This window comes from Carlito syrichta, unplaced genomic scaffold, assembly GCF_000164805.1.
Source record: "Carlito syrichta isolate Samal-C Ts95f unplaced genomic scaffold, Tarsius_syrichta-2.0.1 Scaffold311944, whole genome shotgun sequence".
Lineage (NCBI taxonomy): Eukaryota > Metazoa > Chordata > Mammalia > Primates > Tarsiidae > Carlito > Carlito syrichta.
In genome coordinates this window covers 569,805-576,296 of record NW_007256040.1, presented here as the reverse complement: position 1 = coordinate 576,296, position 6,492 = coordinate 569,805, and the positions used below count along the sequence as shown (strand labels likewise).

Genomic DNA, 6,492 nt, shown 5'->3' with positions numbered 1-6,492 from the left:
CTCGCCAAGTTGCCCAGGTGGGTCTCGAACCCGTGGGCTCAGGCAATCCACTCACCTCAGCCTCCCAAATTGCTGGATTACAGGCTGAGCCACCCAGCCCAGCTACAGGTGGAACTCTTAAGAGGTGATTAGGTCATGCTCTGCTTTCATGAATGGATTAACAGTGTTATTATTGGAGTGTGCTAGTTACTCCAGGAGTAGGTTTCTGATAATAGCATGAGTTCAGTCCCCTTTTTAGTTCTCATTCCTGCACATTTTTCTACCCTCTTGCTTTCTGCCATAGGGTGATACAGCAAGAAGACCACTACCATATACCAACCCCTTAATCTTGAACTTCCCAGCTTTCATAACTGTAAATTGATCAATTTGTGTTTATTATAAATTATCTTGTCTCAGGTATTATATTCTAGCAGCACGAAACAGACTGAGACAGGAAAGTTTTACCCCTAATTGGGGCTGTTGTCCTAGAAAGAAGTTGAAAATGTGAAATTAGCATTGGAACTGAGTAACTAGATGAAATAATTTGAAGGAGTAGGCTAGAAAAAGCTTAGGTTGCCATAAATGAAGCATTAGGGGCAATTCTGGTGTTGGATCAAAAACAGAGCTGGGGCCATTGTCTTGCTAGACTTTGGTGTGGCCATGTGTTATGACAGAGTAAGAAAGCTGAAGTCCCACCAGGAAACTGAGTTTAATTAATTATGAGTTTATTAATGCCTGGGTCAAGAGCAGGCAAATGCCAGGAAAAAAACTCTTGACCCTTTACAGGCAAAATTTGCAATATGGGCCACATAGCAACTTATTACCACAGCAACTATTAACTAACAACTTGGCAACCAAAATGGAAATTTTTGATTGTTGGGGAGCTTTGATTAATTTTATGTCTTAGGTATAGCCAGTGCCCAGAAAGTCCCTGGAGTTCTGCCATTAAAATATAGTTAAGGCAGTTACATAGAGACAGGGTAGAAGAATCATTACACAATGGAGTTACCTTGGTGAGGTCATTGACAAAATATAAGAACAAAATATAAAAATGTAACAATGGGGTTTTGCAAAGCATAACATTTGATTTCAGTTGACAAAGCATACAATTACATGGAACTTATGGCTAAGGAATTTTGTAATAGTCAGCAGGAAACAGTCAGCATGACCTGCCCAAATGAGACAAAGTTGGGGGATCTGTGGTCATGGGAATGTTACTGTAAACACAGGTAGGCACCGAAGAGTGATTTTTAGGTCAGACAGGCAACTAAGATGGAAGATTTAAACAAAATGGAGTCAGCTGGTTGATACTATTATTTTGCTAGTAATTTTATTTTATTAACTGATTTAGCTCATTTCATTCCCCTCTTTTAGTTGTGCATGAGTCAATTCATTGACTCTTCAGTTAAGGGAAGGGAATTATAATAGGTTCTGGTATACAGATTGTTAACTGAGTTGATTTATTTTTTGACAAAGTTAACAAACCAGTTTAAAATGCAAGGTCCAATGAGCAGACCAAGGAAGAGAAGTATAAGAGGTTCTACTAGACTAGTAAGCAAAGTAGTCAGCCATGGATTCCAACTGAACAAGGATTGGAACCAGGACTTACTGTCATTTAGCTTCTTTCATCTTTTGTTTATGTTTTCCAAGACCTTTTGGAGAGTTTTTTTGATGATTCCTGATTTATTGGCATAGAAACAACAAGTTTCTCCGATTGCAGCACAAAGCCCTCCCTGAGACATGAACAATAAGTCAAGACATATCCGATTTTGGAGGACGACCTTGGCTAAAGAATTTACCTGGTTGTGGAGTTAAAACAGTGTTAACAGAACTTTCTTGCAGCCTGGCCATTCTGCAGGAGCTGCAGTAAGCAGTGCTGTTTTAAATTCTAGAACAAGTGGGATAGCAAAAAGGAGAGGCAAGGGATGAGTGCAATGCATTCAGATAATCAGTTATGAATAAAGTCTCACGATTTCTGTTGTGTTGGCTGATTAGGTGATGCAGGATAATGGGCTCGGAGGGTGATCTTGAGAGGATTATCAGGATGTCGGTTTACAGTCCTGTTGTTGTGGGCAGAGGGTCACATCAGCGTTCCAGTCACAGGCTTGGCTGAGCCAGGTTTCAGCGTTGGCAGCTTCCTTGACTTCTGAATGATGAATCCAGGTCAGTATCCCACCAACACTGAGTGACATTGGAGTGGTGAGGATGACTTCATATGGTCCTTTCCAAGAGGAGCTCAGTCCTTTCTGGAACTTTTTGATGTAGATCAAATTTCCAGTCTGGAACAGATGACACGGTGTGGAGGTTGGAGTTGGCAGTACAGCATGGATATTGATGTGGACAAGGTCCTGCACCCACTGTAAAGACTGGAGATACTTTAGCTGAGATTGATTAGTACACTCTTCTAGAATAGGATACCTCAAATGGGGTAACAGAGGAGGGGGTCTTTCAAACATGATTTTATAGGGAGTAAATCCAGCCTTGTATAGGGTACATTTAGCTTGAAGGAGAGTTAGGGGAAAAAGAGTTACCCATTTTTCACAGGTTTTTATTATTAATTTAGATAAAGTATTTTTTAGAGTCCAGTTCATGCATTCTACCTCTGCAGAGCTTTGTGGTTGGTAAGCACAATGCAGTTTCCATTTGATCTTTAGTGTTTTACTAACCAGCTGTATTATAGACCAGGTGAAGGCAGGACCATTATCTGAACCAATAGAAAGAGGAAGCCTGCACCTAGGAATTATTTTATTTAACAAGTATTTTGCAACCATAAGGGCAGTTTCATTTCTTGTGGCAAATGCTTCTACCCATTCTGAAAAAGTGTCTACTAATACCAGTAAATAATTGTATCCTGCATGTGGAGGTTTTATTTCAGTAAAGTTTACTTCCCATTTTTCACCAGGACTTAATTCTCATGCCCTGATTACTGGAAGGAGTTTTGACCCTCCCTTAGGATTGACGTGGGCACAAGCATCAATTAAAGTTGCTGAGTTAGCTTGATCTTTTAAGTAGCATCAATTAAAGTTGCTGAGTTAGCTTGATCTTTTAAGTTGTTGATAATATAAAAATGGTTTAACAGTTCAGCCATTTTAGTTCCTCCTAGGTGGGTGGTAGAGTGGAGTTGTTTTATTAATTTTTCTTCAAGAACTTCAGGCAGAACAATTCTGGATTCTTTAACCCACCAGCTGTCAGGTTTCTTGTAAGCTCCTGCCACCTCTGCAGCTTCTCCTTTATGTGTATATCTGGGCCACTGTGGGAGAGAAGGGACTAGAAAAGTTTTAACTGGTAAAATAGTTAGGGGTTCAGTTGGGAGTTCTGCTGCTCCCTGAGCTGCCAGGTCTGCCAGGCAGTTTTCAATTGCTTCTAAAATGTCAGATTTTGGGTGACCTTTATAAAAGCCACCTCTTTAGGAAACTAAATAACTTTCAAGAGGGCTAATATTTCTTCTTTATTTTTGATAGTTTTACCTGCTGTGGTGAGAAGGCCACATTTTTTGCAGGTTATGGCTGGTACATGAAGTGCAGCAAATGCATACTGGCTATCAGTGAAGATGTTTACTCGTTTTTCTACTCCCTAGCACAAGGCCTGAGTTAGAGTAATTAACTCAGCCTTTTGGGCAGAAGTACCCTGAGGTAGTGCCTGTGACCAGATTGCATCATGAGCTGTAGCTACTCCTGCACTAACCTTAAGGACTCCATTTAGTACCAGGCTGCTACCATCTGTGAACAGGTCAGCATCAGTCTGGTGCAGAGGAGTGTCCCAAATATCAGGTTGGCTGGTCTGGGTAATGTCCAACACATCCTTGCAGTCATGCACCAGCGTCTCCAGATGGTCATCAGGCAACAGGGTTGCTGGGTTGAGGGATTGAGTAGAAGAGAAGTTAGTCTGGGTTGGTCTAGTAGTAGGCTCTGATACTGGGTAATATGTGTGTTTGACATACAATGGCCAGAGGCTCCCCATACCAGAGTCTCAACAGCATGGGTTGCAGTTAAAGCCAGGTTCTGGCTGAAAGTTAACTTGTCTGCTTCTTTAACCAGCAAAGCCATGGTCACAATTGCTTGAAGACAAGAGGGCCAACCAGAAGCTACCAGGTCCAGGCTCTTTGACAAATAAGCCACTGTTCTTTTCCATGTACCCCTTTGGCAATTCCTCACTATTCATGTGAACAAGTGGAAAGGTTTTGTAACATCAGAAAGGACTAGTGCTGGAGCTTGAGTTAGAACTGTTTTTAGCTGTTGGAACACTTATTCCTCCGCAGCAGTCCAATTTAGGGGTTGATCCCCTGCTGTGGCCAATACAAGGATTTGGCAATTTCAGCAAATCCTGGAATTAATAGCCAGCAATACTCTGACACCCTCAAGAATTCCCATACCTGTTTCTTGGTGATCGGCATGGGAATTTGGAGAATGGCTTTTCTGGGCTGAGGTTAGGGCTCACTTGCCCTCTTGGAGCTTGTATCCAAGGTATGACACCTTGCCAGAGCAAAGCTGTGCTTTTGTTGCTGATATTTGGTATCCTGGGCCCTGGAGAAGTTACAACAAAGCTTTAGTACCTTGTAAACAGGTGTCCAAATCTGCAGCTACAAGTAGGAGGTCATCAATGTAATGAAGCAAAGTACATTCAGGGTGTTGGGCACGGAACCCTGACAAATCCTGTTGCAAGGCCTCCCCAAAGAGGGTTAGGGAGTTCTTGGAGCCTTGTGGTAGTCATGTCCAAGTTAACTGACAGGTGTCTCCTGTGTCTGGATTTGTCCACTCAAAAGCAAAGATAGGTTGGCTGACAGGAGACAGGGGAACAGAGAAAAAACATTCTTTAAGTCTAGAATAGTATATACCTGATGTTGAGGGGGAATTAGACTAAGTGAAGTGTATGGGTTAGGAACAGTTGGATGAATAGTTTCTACTCCTTGTTGACTTCTCTTAAGTCTTGAATTGGACAGTAGTCAGAAGTTCCTGGTTTCTGAACTGACAAGAAAGTTGTGTTTCATGCTGACTTGCATGGAGTCAGAACGTTGGCAGCTAAGTCTTTTTATGTGAGGAGCAATTCCTTCCCAGGCCTGAAAACTCATAGGGTACTGGTGGGCTCAAACAGGAGTAGCTGATGCCAGTAAATTTGCCACCATTGGAGGGTGATGTTTTGCCAATCCTAGAGGGTTGACTTCTGCCCAGACAAAAGGAAATTCCTGCTGCAACTGTAAAAGTAAGCTTGATGGAACATTTTTAGTAGTATACTTTGGAGAGATTAAAAGATATTTTTCAGAAAGTGGAACAGTTAAGAGCATTTGATATGCAGTAGGAATAAACATTTCAGTTTTGTCAGGTGAAAACACAATAGTTGCTCTTAATTTCCATAATAGATCTCGACCCATGAGAGGGAATGGACACTAAGGAGCTACTATTAATGAGTGTGCTACCCGCTTTTGTCCCGTCAACAGTCCGATTAGAAGTGAATTTGCAATTGGTAATCATTCCTGTTGTTCCTTGTATTAAAAGTTAATTTTTAAACATAGGTCCTAATGGTGACTTTAGGAATGAAAGTTCTGCCCCAGTATCCACTAAGAGTTGAACTGAGTGGCCCCATTTAGCTGCAGTGAGGGCCCAAGGAGAAAGAGTCTGAATAATTTTCTGCCTTTCCAGCCAAGGGCAGGACCAGAATGGGCTTAGGGTCTGGGTCTTGGTTTTCCTATGGAGGAGGGCAATAGGAACAATCTATGACCCAATGCCCAAACTCATTGCAATAAGCACACTGGTTCTTTGCTAACTTAATGCATTCAGGTTTTTGACCCTTTGGGCAATTTTGGTTATCAGACTTTTGGCATGGAGGCTTGGAACCAGTTCCTGGGCCCTGAGGGTCATCACTAAGATCCTGGCCTATACTGTTTGTTTCTGTTTTTCAGCATCTCAGTTATTGTAAACTTTCTGAACTACTTCAAGCAGCTGAGAAATGTTCATTCCTGCAAAGCCTTCTAACTTCTGTAATTTTTTCCCCCAAATATCCATTGTGGCTTGTGCCACAAATGCCAAATTGATGGCCTGAGGATTCTCAGGAGTCACGGGGTCAAAAGGGGTGTAGGTTTGAAACATCTCTTAGAGACATTCAAAATGCCCCTGGAGACTCCTCGGGTCCCTGAAGAACCTCAGTAGTTTTAGAAAAATTAATGGGTTTTTGGGCTGCCCCCTAAACCCAGCTAATAGAGTACAGTGAAAAATTTCTAATGTCCTGGACCCTGCCAAAGTGCAAAGGTTCAATATAAGTACCAATATAAATATAAATATTGGTAATCATTCCTGTTGTTCCTTGTATTAAAAGTTAATTTTAAGACATAGGTCCTAATGGTGACTTTAGGACTGAAAGTTCCACCCCAGTATCCACTAAGAATTGAACCAAGTGGCCCCATTTATATTATATACCAATATAAATATAAATATGTATATTTATATTTATATACATACATATATACATGTGTATAATGTGTATATATGCATAATGTCTTATATATATATATATAAATCA

General features: G+C 41.2%; 1 pseudogene; it reads right to left on the bottom strand.

Moving 5' to 3' along the window:
* LOC103271849 overlaps positions 1–5,347 on the bottom strand; it is a 10,743-nt pseudogene extending 5,396 nt beyond the window's left edge.
* Between the last annotated feature and the right edge of the window lie 1,145 nt (positions 5,348–6,492).